The following is a 15,715-nucleotide window of genomic DNA, read 5'->3' on the forward strand; positions in this document are numbered from 1 at the left end:
CTTTGAGTTGGTATTCTTCCCCTTCTTCTATCCCTATTATTCCTAAGTTTGATCTTTTCATGGTGTCCCAAATTTTCTGGATATTTTGTGTTATGACTTTTTGGTTTTAGTGTTTTCTTGGACTGACGAATCTATTTTCTCTATCGTGTTGTCACTGTCAGAGATTCTCTGTTCGCTCTCTTGCATTCGGTTGGTTATGCTTGCATCTATAGTTCCTATTGGTTTTATCAGATTTTCTATTTCCAACATTCCCTCAGTTTGTATCTTCTTTATTGTTTCAATTTCAATTTTCAAATCTTGAACTGTTTCCTCCATCTGTTTAATTGCTTTTTCTTGTCTTTCTTTGATTTCTTCCAATTTTTTGTTTGTTTTTCCTTCCATTTCTTTAAGGGAATTTTTCATTTCCTCTTTAAGGGAGTTTTTTATTTCCTTTTAAAGGAAGTTTTTTATTTCCTCTTTAAGGGCCTCTATCATCTTCTTAAAGTCATTTTTAAGATTGATTTCTTCTGCTTCTGTGTTGGTATGTTCAGGTCTTGCAGGTGTAGAATCACTAGTGTCTGATGGTGTCATATAGGTCTTTATGTTGTTGCCTGTATTTTTGCACTGGCGTCTACTCATCTCTCCTTCGGTCAGCACAGGTGGTGCCTGTGTCTGAGAGTGCCTCTCTTGTTCCAATTGATAGTCTTGGTCCACTGGGAGTTCTTGGTCAAATCAGTGCTCTTGGGCTCTGTTTCTCAGAGCAGCTTAGTCCAATTGGTGTTAGTGGGTTCTGTCTCAGAGAGCCAAGCCTCCTGTGTGCACTGTCACCCTCAGCTCTATTGTGGTTTCTTATGACAACCAGGCCTTACACTTTGTCAGTTGTATTTTTACAAAAGACCTCCTAAGTGTCTGCAAACTCTACCACATAAAGAAGCCCAAATGATCTGTGCAAAACCTAGTGTACTTACATCTTACCTTTGTGAGTTCTGGTAGCTTATTGTTATCTGAGGTATTTTAGAAGAGGCAGGAAGACTATCATTTTTTTTATCCTGTTTATTTTTTTCTTTTATTTTACAATACAATTCAGTTCTACATAACAGCCACAGATTTCCTTGTTCTCTCCCTTCCATGCCCCCTTCCCCTTCCCCCTAGCCCACCCTCCTTTCCCACCACCTCCAGATCAAGGCTACCCCCGAGGACTGAGATCGACCAGATAGACTCAGTTCAGGCAGGTCCAGTCCCCTCCTCCCAGATTGAGCCAAGTGTCCCTGTATAAGTCCCAGGTTTCAAACAGCTATCTCATGCAGTGAGCCCAGGACCTGGTACCACTGCCTAGATGCCTCCCAAACAGATCAAGCCAATCACCTGTCTCACCTATTCAGAAGGTCTGATCCAGTTGAGGGCCCCTCAGCCTTTGGTTCATAGTTCATGTGTTTCCATTCATTTGGCTATTTGTCCCTGTGCTTTATCCAACCTTGGTTTCAACACAGAAGAGTAACAAGTATAGGTGTGAGATCCAAGATTTGTCTTCACACCAATCTGATTCTAAAGCCTGATTTTTCTCAACATAAAACTCTGGTAGGTCTCACCCATATTTTTTTCAAGAATAAAATAAAAAGAAAGCTTTTCCCTTAAGTGAATAAAAAAACTATTTTTATATTTCATAAATGTATGACAGGTGATATGACTTGAGCAGAGATCCACCTGGTATATTTATTGATGTGTAGTTTTTTGATGTCCATTTCCTTTTTTGTCCCCTGAAGGATTACAATTTCAAAAACTGATAAGCAGTAATTTGATTTTGAGTGTGAATAAGGACATGTTTGTTGGCATATGCGTATATACACAGGAACTTCTCTAAGATTCTCAAAACTTAAAAGCAATCTTTCAAATACATTCATGATGTCTCCACTCAAATCTACCTAAATTAACAATATAATATTACCACTAATTACCACTATTGCCACGAATACAAACAGGTTGTTGGAACACTGTTATCATGCTTTATATTTGTTAATAGAATCTTAGTCCTAGTAGAGAATATATAGAGAATGTATCTAAGTTGTATTGTATTTTTGTTCATTTCTTCTTTTTACGATGTAAATTTCATGAGAGTATAACAGTTTGTTTCACACTCCTAAACCTAGTGCATAGCCTTGTGTACACACATTGCTTTTTAAATTACTAGTTAAACGAATGAATATATAAGCAGTAAATCAATGTCATTTCATTACATTCCTCTTCTTTTATGCTTAATCAGAACATTTATTAACATTTAATGATGTGAATTAGTTCAAGGAATATTATAGTTATTTGTGAAGCCTTCAATAAATTGCTCAGTTAAATTGAAAAAAAAAAGGCCATTTGTTATGTTCCTTGTGAGCTGCCTGTTTTTTCTTTATGGTTCTTAGTTGTTCTTTTGCAGAGCTGCCAGCTTAAGTCGTGCTGGGTTCAAGAAAAATGGGCCTTGGTGGTTTGTGTTCTGAGAGTTGTGTCCGTGCCAGTGGATGCCCACACATTCCAGAAGAGAATTTGACATTGCTGATGCCGTTATTACTGTTATAACAGTGGCGGCCACCGCTGCTACTGTTTCTGGGATTACCATTTCATAATTGCTTACTATGGTGATATTTTACTTGTACTGAAATGTGATTTTAATTGTATGTTAATAAATAAAGTTGCCCGGGGGTCAGAGCTATTAGAGCCATAGCAAAAGCTGGGTGTTGGTGGTGCATGCTTTTAATCCCAGCACTTGGTAGCAGAGCTAGGTAGATCTCTGTGTGTTCAAGGATACAGCCAGCATTGGAGACACACGCCTTTAATCTCAATACCATAGAAGACCTGGAGGGCTGTACGACAGGCAGTGACCAGGCGGTCATGTGGTTGGTTTTACAACCAATGAGAAGGCAGAACAGAAAGACTATATAAAGACAAACAGACAGGAAGCAGCTCTTTTTCGGAGAGGTCTCTTGGCTTAAAAGGCTAGCTGCAGCAGGTGGGTAAGGCTCTTAGCTCTGATCTCTTGGCTTTCTTCTTTGCATTGGTTCTGTGTTTCTTATTTAATAAGACGGTTGCTTATATCTACAGCTTACTACAGCCAGCACAGTGGAGACCCTGGCAGCAAAAGTAGCTACCACAGTTAGTTAATCTTTCATTCCATTGGGCATGATAAATTTAATTCAATAGTTATATACATTTCAATTGGCTTTGAAAATTATAAATTCAGAACTCAAGTTCCATTTGCTTTTGGGATACCATCTTCCAAGAACTCCAATTTGCAGTAAGGCTCATTAAGGAAGTGAATGGCTCAGTTGCCTTTAGCCTACTGGCTATGGGTGGGTTAGGACTTCTTTTGGTCTTTTCTGTGTTGAAAACACAGATTGCAAGCCCAGCACCACTTTGAGATCTTTGGTAGCAGTTAACTCTGCAGCTCACACACAATTGAGCCTGTATGATAATGAGTATTCAGAGACGGGTAATCCATGGGGGGAGCTCACCAACCTAAGACAGAGTTCCTGTGTGGCCTGGTCAGGCATCTCCATGACGGGTAAGGTGACCTGATGACATCCCACATAACCTAAGTCAGAAGCTCATTTATTAGTAAAAGGGGGCACCTGTAGAGCCCTGGCCCCTGTTTTGGGTAACTGTTGCCTTGCTTGCTGGCCTTGACCTTGATATCCCCCCTATGCCAATTCCCTGCTGGGTTCCACCCTCCTGAATGCTTAAGGGGAAGTTCCTTGTCTGTCTATTCTGCATATTGGGCTTTAACAGCTTAGATGCAAGATTGTAAAACATCAATAAATGGCATTCAGCATTAAGATAGATAGATAGATAGATAGATCGATAGATAGATAGATAGATAGATAGATAGATAGATAGATAGAGGGGTTGTGGTGGTAATCTAATTGTATTGAAATATTATTTTGATTTGTACTGAAATATTAATTTGATTGTATGTTAATAAATAAAGTTGTCTGGGGGTCAGAGCTATTAGAGCCATAGCAAGAGTGTGGCGGTGGTGGCACACGCCTTTAATCCCATAGATATCTGTGTGTTCAGGGTCAGAGCTATTAGAGCCATAGCAAGAGTGTGGCGGTGGCAGCACACGCCTTTAATCCCATAAGATCTCTGTGCGTTCAGGGATACAGCCAGCATTGGAGACATATGCCTTTAAGACCTAGGGGGCTGTACATTCAGACAGTGACGAGGCAGTCATGTGTTTGGGTTTACAACCAATGAGAAGGCAGAACAACATACTTTAAAAATACGAACCGACAGGAGGTAGGTCTCTTTTCGCGAAGCTGGGACAGCAGGAGGAAGGGTGAGATTTTAGCTCTGAGCTCTGACCTCTTGGCTTTCTCTTTTACATTGTTTCTGTGTTTCTTATTTAATAAGACGGTTGGTTACATCAACATCTGGCGCCCAACGTGACAAGAATCCATTAAAAACTGCTTGGCTTGGCAGCAGGTCCGCTTTCCCGCAAGGGCGGCAGGCGGCCCGCGGCGGCAGCTGCGGCGGCAGCAGCGGCACACGGCGGCCGGCGGCGATCGGCTTCTTAGTCCGAGCTGCTGGCGTCCTAGTCCGGGTAGCAACTTCTAGCCCGGGCCTAGGTCTGTGAGCAGCTTGCCTAAAGCCGGTGCTACAAACAACTCAGACCTGCCCTGCCGAACAGGGCCCTGCCTGTAAAGCCAAAGCACGTGGTCGGAGCTTAAGGAAGCCAGACCCAAGCCTTGACTCGGCACAAGAGGGAACACGTGGCTGCATTTAAGCTTTAGCCGGCTACGCTTTCTTGTGCGTTCTCTCTTTCCTCTCTCTCTCTCTCTCTCTCTCTCTCTCTCTCTCTCTCTCTCTCTCTCTGGATTTACACCTGGGACACTAGGTGGCTGCTTTGAAAATCCCCTCGGATTTCTACTGTTCTACGCAGATTTGGTAAGTCATAATATATCAGATATTTTAAAGGAAACTATCTAAAAGAGAATTTTTTTCCACATTAAAAAACAAATGGGTTTTATGTGTACATTGGAAGAAAATTGGTTTTTGTTCGAAATTTTAGGCAGTCTGGCAATGGAACAACTATATAATATTAGTATTGGTGGAATTATGCACCTCATCACTATAATAATCCACATTTTAATATTTAAAAAGATAGTCAATTTAAGTGCCAGGATAACAGCGTTAGAAGAACTTGTTAAACCTGTAAAAATTCAGACAGAAGAAATTAACAGTGAAGTTGTTTCAAGTCGGGATCATAAGGTTGCAGAAAGAAAGCCTGTTTTCACACAGTCACCCTTAATTTATCCTGTAACAGTACAGCAGATGCCTGATCAAATGGCTACACAAAATACTTGGGCTCCAATTGAAATGTTGGATTTAAAAAGGTTTAAGGAGGCAATAGTATCTTATGGCATGCATTCCCCATATGTAAAGCAAATGTTAAACACTTGGTCAACATATAATAGGATAGTACCACAGGACTGGCGGGACCTCGCACAAGGTGTTCTGGAACCCAGCCAGAGACTTCAATTTCTGACTTGGTTTAAGGAGGAGGCTAAAAACATAGAAAAACAATGGAGGGATAAAGGAGTACAAGTTTGCCAGGATCAGCTTATGGGCGAAGGCCAATATGCTTCAGCACAAGCACAATGTTTATATGATGTCCAAACCCTAATTTTATGTCGAACGGCAGCCTTGAATGCATGGGACAAAGTTGAGGAACCAGGAAAAAAATCTGAGTCATTTACAAAGGTGAAGCAAGGCCCAAAAGAGTCTTTTACAGATTTTTTACAAAGACTGGCTTCAGCAGTAAAGAGAACGGTCTCGGATTCAGAAGCTGGTAAGGCAATAATTGAATCTTTGGCCTTTGAGAATGCGAATGCAGCATGCAAAAGAATAATCAGGCCATTAAGGGCAAGATCTGCACCTATGGAAGATTGGATTAGAGAAACAATTAATGTTGAAGCTGATGAGCATGATGATACATGGGTAGGAGAAGTAATTTCAAAAGGTTTGAGGAGTGTTAGATGTTTTGGATGTGGAAAGCAAGGACATTTGAAAAGGGACTGTAGACAGGTCATTTCCAGAAACAATGTTTCTTCAAGGAACAATGGCAACAGAATGCCCCTTCCTTCTGGAGTATGCAGAAGGTGTGGTAAGGGAAAACACTGGACCAACGAATGTAGATCAACAAAGGACAGACAGGGTAATCCTTTGCCTCAGTCTTCGGGAAACTCCCAGAGGGGCCTCAGGCAGGCCCCCAGTGCAAATCCAGTTCAAACCTTTCCGGCAGCCATAGAGGAAATGCCTGCTCTGGAGAGCGATTAAATAACCAAATGCCTATTGGAATAAATCATGCTGGTCAGAATGATGAAACAGAGAGAATAGAAAATTCAGGAGAAAACATAAAGAAAATTTTTTGGCAAACTTCTATTAATGAACAAAGACCAAAATTAACGATAAAAATAAATGGTGTTTTGTTGTCTGGTCTGGTAGACACAGGTGCGGACGTTACCATAATTGCACCAGAATTTTGGCATCCAACTTGGCCTCTTCAGGAGGTAAACGTTCAACTGTTAGGAATTGGGACATTATCTCAGGTGAAACAGAGTGCAAGATGGCTCGAATGTATAGGTCCAGAAGGACAGAGAGGAAAATTAAAACCATATGTGGCTAACATAACTATGAACCTGTGGGGTCGAGACTTGTTGCAACAATGGAATACTCAGATTAACATCCCTCCAATCTCAGAAACAAATCATAAACTAGCACATGTTACTGAGAGAAATATTAGAAGATATTGTTCTAATGAGTGGTCACCAGCCATCCATATTATACAAGAACAGGGCACAATAACTGATGATCTTCCAAAGACACCAACAGCTCTACCTTTAAAATGGTTAACAGACAAGCCTGTATGGGTCCAGCAATGGCCTTTAACAACAGAGAAACTCCAGGCTTTAGAAGAGCTGGTAGAAGAACAGTTAAATGCTCAGCATATTGAAGAATCAACCAGCCCTTGGAATTCTCCTGTATTTGTTATTAAAAAGAAATCTGGTAAATGGAGAATGGTAACAGACCTTAGGGCAATTAACAAAGTAATTCAGCCAATGGGTTCTCTACAATCTGGGATGCCTTTGCCTACTCTGTTACCAAAAGGATGGCCTCTCATAGTTATTGATTTAAAAGACTGTTTCTTTTCAATACCCTTACAAGAAAAAGACAGAGAAAGATTTGCTTTTACAGTGCCTACTTATAATAATTCTCAACCGGTTAAAAGATTTCAATGGAGGGTCCTCCCACAGGGAATGTTGAATAGCCCAACTCTGTGCCAATATTTTGTACAACAGCCATTGGAAGTGATACGTAAAAAATTTCCTAAATCTATAATTTATCATTATATGGACGATATTTTACTAGCTGACTCAAATGCAGATACTTTAGAAATAATGTTTGAAGAAGTAAAGAAAATTTTGCCTCGCTGGGGATTACAAATTGCTCCTGAAAAGATACAAAGAGGAGATTCTATTAATTATTTAGGATATAAAATAGAGCTACAAAAAATTAGACCCCAAAAGGTGCAAATTCGGAGAGATAGACTACAGACTCTTAATGACTTTCAAAGATTATTTGGAGATATTTCTCATCTACGAACTATTGTTGGGGTAAAAAATGATGAACTGACTAATTTGTTCAAAACCTTAGAAGGTGACAAGGACTTAAATAGTCCAAGAGAATTATCACCTGAAGCTGAGAAAGAATTAGCATTGGTAGAAAAGAAAGTGCATGAAGGACACGTGAATCGTATTGATCCAAAGCTGGATTGCATTTTGGTTATCTTACCTTCTAGACGTTCTCCTACTGGAATATTAATGCAGAGGGAAGATATTATATTGGAATGGATATTTTTACCAAATAAACCAAATAAAAAATTAAAAACTTATGTGGAAAAAATCTCTGACTTGATTTACAAAGGAAAAATGAGACTTCGTCAATTAGCAGGCATAGACCCAGCAGAAATTGTCGTACCATTAACTAAGGAGGACATTGAAAAATTATGGACAGAAAGTGAACCTTGGCAAAGAGCTTGCAGTAATTTTTTGGGAGAAATTAACAGCAAATATCCCAAAAGCAATAGAATTGATCTTATAAAGAGAGCTGAATGGATCTTGCCTCGAATTGTACGGCAAAAACCCATATCTGGAGTTCGTACATTTTATACAGATGCCAACAAAGAAGGAAAGGCAGGTTACAAATCAGAAAATTTAAGTAAAGTGGTTCAAAGTCCGTATAATTCAGTGCAAAAATCAGAATTGTATGCTATTCTGTTGGTATTAATGGATTTTTCAGAACCTCTCAACATAGTAACTGACTCTCAGTATGCTGAAAGAGTGGTGTTACATATTGAGACTGCAGAATTTATCCCTGATGCTTCAGAATTAACTTCACTATTTATTCAATTACAAGATACAATCAGGAAAAGGAATCATCCTTTATATATAACTCACATTCGATCCCATACTGGTCTGCCAGGCCCTCTAGCACAAGGCAATGAAGAGATTGATAAATTATTGATAGGAAATGTGCTGGAGGCCTCAGAATTTCATAAGAAACATCACGTTAATAGTAAAGGTTTAAAAAAGGATTTTTCCATAACCTGGCAACAAGCCAAAGAAATAATAAAGAAATGTCCTACTTGTTCCTTCTACAATCAGACGCCATTACCAGCAGGATGTAACCCAAAGGGTACTCAGAGAAATGAAATCTGGCAGATGGACGTGTTTCACTTTGCAGAATTTGGAAAATTGAAATATGTACACCACACTATCGATACTTATTCAGGATTTCAATGGGCAACTGCTTTGAGTTCTGAAAAAGCTGATTCTGTAATCACTCATTTGCTAGAAGTTATGGCCATCATGGGTATACCTGCACAAATCAAAACTGACAATGCTCCATCATATGTCTCTGTTAAAATGAAACAGTTTTTTGCTTATTACAATATAAAGCATATTACAGGCATACCACATAATCCTACAGGTCAAGCAGTTATAGAAAGATCAAACAGAACTCTAAAGGATATGTTAAATAAACAGAAATGGGTAACAAAAACCCCCAGAAATAGACTGCATAATGCTCTTCTAACTTTGAATTTTCTGAATGCCAATGAGAAAGGAACAACAGCTGCAGAGAGACATTGGATAATAGAAAAAACTACAGAATTAAATCAGCCTATATACTTTAAGGATGTGCTGACCTCAGAATGGAAACCAGGGTATGTATTACATTGGGGACGTGGTTTTGCTTTTGTTTCTACAGGAGAAGATAAGCTGTGGGTACCATCAAAATTGATAAAGGTTCGATTTGAACAAGAGAGACCTCTTAATTAGAGGAGGTGATAGTTCATCAACCAGCATGAACATCCAATTTAAACTAACTTGTATCAATAAAACATGCCTTTTCATTTCATCAGATAATAACTTGCCAAAAAGGAACATCCCCAAAATTAGTCTTGGGGAAAGGTTTTTGTTTTTGTCTTTTAGGAGAATGAAGGTTAAGGAATCTGAAGAACACTGGACAAATGAGACAACTGAAGAAAAGGGACAAATCATCTATCCCAAGAAACAGAGTGAAACGGTGTATGGGTATATATTATCTAAAAAAATTTTATGTCTTCCTAAATGTTTGTTTCTGCTTTTCTCTAAAGATTTAACACTATTGGTCTTCTAACAGTCCCAGTTCAATTAAAATTTAAAGCTGACTTTGGAGTTGGAGAATGGCTCTCTCCTTCTTTAAAATCAAGCATGTTGTTAAAAGGAAAATGCAAACTCCCTGTATCATGCCAGAATAAGAGCCATTTCTGCTATGGTACAGGACAAAAGCAAAATTAATTAAGGGACTATTCTATTACTAATCTCAACTCTTTGATTCTATTCTGATTCTTTAAACTTTTCTCAAAGTATAAATTTTATATCAAAATTTACAAGATTAATATATATATATATACATTTTAAACTTTGTTAAGATATGAATGGTCACATAGAGTACTAACTAATTCTAGAAAAAAGGCTAGCTGCATATATATGTTTTTGTGTTCGAGTCTCTTATCAGTTTTCTGCAGGAAATCACGGCCTGGCCTAACATCAACTGAAGTCTCCAGAAAGAAGATGGGGCCCCACAACAACAACAATTCCACGTGGACAATAATAATATCATTAAGCTGACAAACATCATCCACAGATCAGCTTTGAACTACAAGGTGCTCAGAGCAAATTTGAGATGACTAGCTGAGATGATCCAGTCTCAAAGACTACTTGAATAAGGACTTGAGATAAACCCTCAACTTTGGCATTATACACAGACTGGATAATGAAGGATATAGTTACCTCTCCTAGAATTTGACAATTAACCTAAAATTTTTCTTTCAGGATAAAGAAAACTTCGCCCATACCCAGCAGGAAGCAATTTTAAGAATACGACGCCCACATTCCCAAAGAGGTGGTGTGGGGCGGGTGGTTTTTTGGTCTTTTTAATGGGTTCTGGGTCTGGGATAATTTTCAGTATTTAGGGGGGTTGGTTACAAGTTATTGTCAAGGGTTAGGAAAAAGGCTAAGCAAAGGAGATTAGATTTAAGGTTCTTGTTTAAAAAAAAAAAAAAGAAAGAAAGAAAGAAAAAAAAAAAGAAAGAAAAGAGAAAGACAATTACTAGTTTTAAATACTTTACATTGGATTGAATTGTTTTATATTGTACACAAATTTGAAACTGATATTGTTAGAAAATGCTATATGTATATTTCTAATTGTATTTATTCCATCCATTTAACAATGTAATGCAAATTTCTGATCCTTGAATGTTATTATTATCAACTATTAGGATATAAAGAAATGAAAGCTAGTAGTTAGACATTATCATAGAACTTGTAGTCATATTAGATATGTTTTAAAAATTGAGCAGAGATGTTTTAGACAGGTCATCTTCAAACCCTTCAGAGATCTACAGAATATGGCATTTAAAATGTTTTAATAACTTAGAAAATTTTTCTTTTTTGAGACATGTCGGCTCCTGGCAGTACCAATCTACTTTAGAGAAAATATGGGCATTGAAGAAACTGCATATGGAGTCAACTTTCATTCTGGCAAAAGTTAGCCACTGGACAACAAAGTATCCTCGAATCAACAGGACAAAATGGACAGACAGATCACGAAACAAGGGACTACTGATTCTTGCCAAAACAAGTGTGGTTATGGCTTTATCAAAAGGCATCTTCTGAGGCCAGGACAATATGGCCCCATCCCTGAAGTGGCCTTCGCATCCGGAAAAGGTATGGTGCCCTTTTCTTCGAAGGCAGCTTAACAGGCAGAGGGCCGATGGATTCTGTTGTACAATGGAACAGCAGCTGAAAGCTCATGCCTCTCAAAAGTAGACTGGCATTTAATAGAGGGATGTGGAGAAGAAGGGGATGCTGAGATGAAGCCATATATACACAGCCAAGAAGAATGGACAGCTGAATTAAAAAACTGTCAACAATTTCCAGAATTTAAAATCCTGAATCATGACAGGACACTAGTGGAATTCAGGTGTTTCTGGTACGTGGACTGCTCTCACCCAATGTGAGGTTGAACTGTTGACCTTGTGTACATCCTACTTCACAAATGAGTCTGTCAGATACACTAAGCCTATAGGCTGAAGATGATGCCCCAACACTGCGGAGAAACCTCAGGTGACTGCCCAGGCAGCTGGCTGTTTCTGTCAACTCACAAAATTTTTTTTTGGAAGTTGCTTGCATGCACTTCCTGTTTTTATTTTTGTTAGCTAATATTATTCCCTTCTTGGGTCTCTGAGGGAGTTGAAGATTAGTTAGTTATGGTTGAAGATTAGTTAGTTATAGTTGAAAATTAATTAGGATAGAAAGTACATTAGATACATCTTGGATTTACCAAAATAGGATAGATAATGGAATTATTTTCTCTGATTTGTCAAATACCTGTTTAGGTATTTATTACTTGTATATATTGTATATAGTTATTGTACTTTTGTATATAGTTTTTCTTTTGTTAGTCATAACCTTTTGCTTTTTTTCTTTTTATTAAAATAGAAAAGGGGAAATGTGGTGGTAATCTAATTGTATTGAAATATTATTTTGATTTGTACTGAAATATTAATTTGATTGTATGTTAATAAATAAAGTTGTCTGGGGGTCAGAGCTATTAGAGCCATAGCAAGAGTGTGGCGGTGGTGGCACACGCCTTTAATCCCATAGATATCTGTGTGTTCAGGGTCAGAGCTATTAGAGCCATAGCAAGAGTGTGGCGGTGGCAGCACACGCCTTTAATCCCATAAGATCTCTGTGCGTTCAGGGATACAGCCAGCATTGGAGACATATGCCTTTAAGACCTAGGGGGCTGTACATTCAGACAGTGACGAGGCAGTCATGTGTTTGGGTTTACAACCAATGAGAAGGCAGAACAACATACTTTAAAAATACGAACCGACAGGAGGTAGGTCTCTTTTCGCGAAGCTGGGACAGCAGGAGGAAGGGTGAGATTTTAGCTCTGAGCTCTGACCTCTTGGCTTTCTCTTTTACATTGTTTCTGTGTTTCTTATTTAATAAGACGGTTGGTTACATCAACAAGGGGTACAGACTTTGATACTATCCCTCAACTCTTCTTTAAAGTTATACGCCCTTACTTTTATTAAAATTACTCTTGGTTTATGTGCTGTCTTAGGGAGTAGAGAGCAAGCAAGCAGCTTTGCCAGATTGACTTGAGTTGGTCTTCTATCCACCCACTGTAGTGTGTGTGTGTGTGTGTGTGTGTGAGAGAGAGAGAGAGAGAGAGAGAGACAGAGACAGAGACAGAGACAGAGACAGAGACAGAGACGGGGGTGGGGGAGAGAAGAAGCAAGAAAGGATTTTAGTTATGGTGAGTTCTAGACTTAGAGTAAACTTAGAGCTGGTGTTAGAAATAGGGTTAGATACAAACTTAAAATGGAGCCATGTGAACATTAAATTTAAAGTTGATATGGTTAGGGTTAGGGACAGATATTGGTGTAACACTGGGATAGGGGTATAATTACTGTTGAAAATGATTTACAGTTAGTTTTAGTCCTAGTTTTACTACTTGGGTTATATGTCCAGTTAGGCTAGTTTAATTCTTATTGGGAGGCAATTCCCAGGACAATGTTACCTGGGTTCTATCAGCTTTTATTCTAGAGTATTTTTTCAGGGGTGTTTATAGACAGCCTCGGGCAGGGAGCACAGATTTTCCTAACGTGTAAGAGAAGACAATGTCTCCCTCCAGGACATGGTTGGTCAGGTTAGCTCGTGGTTCACCAGAGAAGACTGGAAGTTCTAAGCTTGGAGTTTCTCAGCTATGCCCACTGTACCTGAAGCATACAAGTGGCCTCTTCACATGGCCTTTGGGACTTGAAAGACATGGGGAGCTAATGCAAGCCGCTCCTGTTCATTCTGACTGCTGTCTTATGAGTAAACGTGGCCTGTGTTTCATGTCTTCTGCTAACACCTATGGATTGTAGGAGGCTAAACTGCTAAGTTAAGTGTCGGTCAGCCTCCTGTCACTATAACAAATCCCCAGATAACTAACTAATAAGAAGAAAGAGCATATCTTAGCTCACAAATGACAAGGCTGATGGAGTGGACCCGTAGATTCCACTACATAACAGAGGCCTCTGACACTGCTGATAAAACCACAGCAGGATGCACAGGGCACAGAAAACAGCTGATCCCATGGCCAAGGAGCAAACGATAACAGGAAGGGGCCCATTTGAGAGCAGGCCCCCCGGGTCCTCAGGACCTACCACCACTGCCCCGTAGCACCATCCTAGAGACCAAGCCTTTCAACATAGGGGCCTTTGGGAGACATTCATCACTCAAACTACAGCAGCTTGCACACCGAGTCTTATCTCATGCCCTTCACAGCCCTTGCCAGCCAATGGCATCCTTTGATTAGTTTCCATCCTGAAGTTGGGTCATTTTGTATCAGGCCTGCTGCCCTATACAACTGTAACCACTTTCCCTGGAGATACTCTGGGCCATGAAGTGTACCTCTTGGTTTTTTCTGTGTCTGTCCTCCTGATTAGAGAGCCTATACTCATTACACTGCTCTCTATGATTAGAGAGCCTATAGTCATTACACTGCTCTCCAGTAGCAGCCACATCACAGGAAATGACCTCTAAAGCAGTGTGAAGGCCACAGCACTTCTTTTACCAATGCTTTTCTCAGGCCCCATTTGGGGAAATAAAGTCAGAACTTGACGCCTAGGTTAGCAACACATGAAAAATCCACTCCCGTGTCTCTCTCTTCCTAGTCTTTAAGTTCTTTCCTCCAGGGCTGGGGAGATGGAGTTAACACTGACTGCTCTTCCAGAGGACCTGGGTTTGCTCCCAGTAATGACATGGCAGCTCACATCCATTCCTAACTCCAGTTTCAGGGAATCCGACGCCCTCTTCTGTCCTCCATGGACAGCAGGCACAGACATTCCTGCAGACAACGTACCAACGCACATAAAAAATAAAATAAATTCTTTCCTCTATATTATGTGAAGTTGATGTCAGGGCTTGGCTGCTTTCAGTGCGGAACCAGCTGTTTAGTTAGCATGGCTTCCTGGAGTGCGGGAAGAGAGTGCCGGGAGGATCTTTCAGGGTTTCACATTGCTGTGACCACAAAGCCTGAAGGAATTGACTCCAGGGAGGAAAGGCTTGGTTCGTGGTTCTGAGTGTTTCCATCCATCGGGGGCACAGAAGGCATGTTAGAACAGCTTAGCTGATGGCATCAGAAATATGTGGTGGAGACACAGGGTGCAGGGCAGAGACCAGCAGCAGGTATAACCTCAAAAAGTCCTCGCTTATGACCTGTTTCTACCAGAGAGGCTCTATTTCCTTCAGGCTCCACAGGTTCCCAAACAACAGCACCACCAGTGAGGGGCAAACATTCCAAACTGGCATTTCCAGTTCAAACCCTGACAGAGGTTTGAATACATACACCAGCGAGGAAATACTTTAGCCTGAAAGTAGCACCTGTCATTCACCTCAGATCCCATGGCCTGAAGCACAGGGCAGTCCCCACTGCAAAGGGCACGTGAAAGTGCAATCTTTCAAGGGAAGAGCAGGATGTTTGGGGACACTGCAGCCATGTGACCTGGAGCTGCACAGGGATGGAGAGTAACCGTATCACAAATGACCATGCATCCTCTGGGGGTTCCAAGTTCCTGAAGCAGTCAACCTGGAGGGTTGGAACAGCTATGATGCATGTTCCTCAGCTATTGCTTTTTTCTCTTCCAACTTGTACATAAAAAGCCTGTAGTGACTGATATTTTAAGCTGGAGTATTTCTGAATCTGTATCAATTCCCAACAAGCCCCGAGTCTACATATTTGCTTGTGTGTTTAAGAGTACGTTCTGGTGCTCACTTCAGTCCTACATATACTACAACTGGGATGATACAGAGAAGATTAGCATGGCCCCTGTACAAGGATAACACACAAACTCATGGAGCGTTCCATATTAAAATAAAAAGAATGCTTCTGGTCCTGCCGGGGTTGTCTAATTGCTGCTGTTTTATGATGGAGTGTTGGCGAGCGTGCCCAGTGTTACGGTTTAGTGACAGTAGCTGGTTTTTGGTGGCTCAGGCTGCCTAGTCACTTACTGTCCCCAGGTGGGACGCTTCACTTCTATCAGGACCCAGCAGTGAGCTGAGAGCAGCTTTTCAAAGGACGAATAGCAACA

The 15,715-nt window shown here is 40.2% G+C and overlaps 1 non-coding gene across 1 annotated transcript; it reads left to right on the top strand.

Annotated features, from left to right (window-relative positions):
- The first annotated feature begins 15,391 nt into the window (after window positions 1-15,391).
- Window positions 15,392-15,498, top strand: LOC143273666 (U6 spliceosomal RNA). Its single transcript, XR_013051848.1, has one exon. It is a non-coding gene; the product is annotated as a U6 spliceosomal RNA (small nuclear RNA).
- The last annotated feature ends 217 nt before the right edge of the window (window positions 15,499-15,715 follow it).

This window comes from Peromyscus maniculatus, chromosome 5, assembly GCF_049852395.1.
Source record: "Peromyscus maniculatus bairdii isolate BWxNUB_F1_BW_parent chromosome 5, HU_Pman_BW_mat_3.1, whole genome shotgun sequence".
Lineage (NCBI taxonomy): Eukaryota > Metazoa > Chordata > Mammalia > Rodentia > Cricetidae > Peromyscus > Peromyscus maniculatus.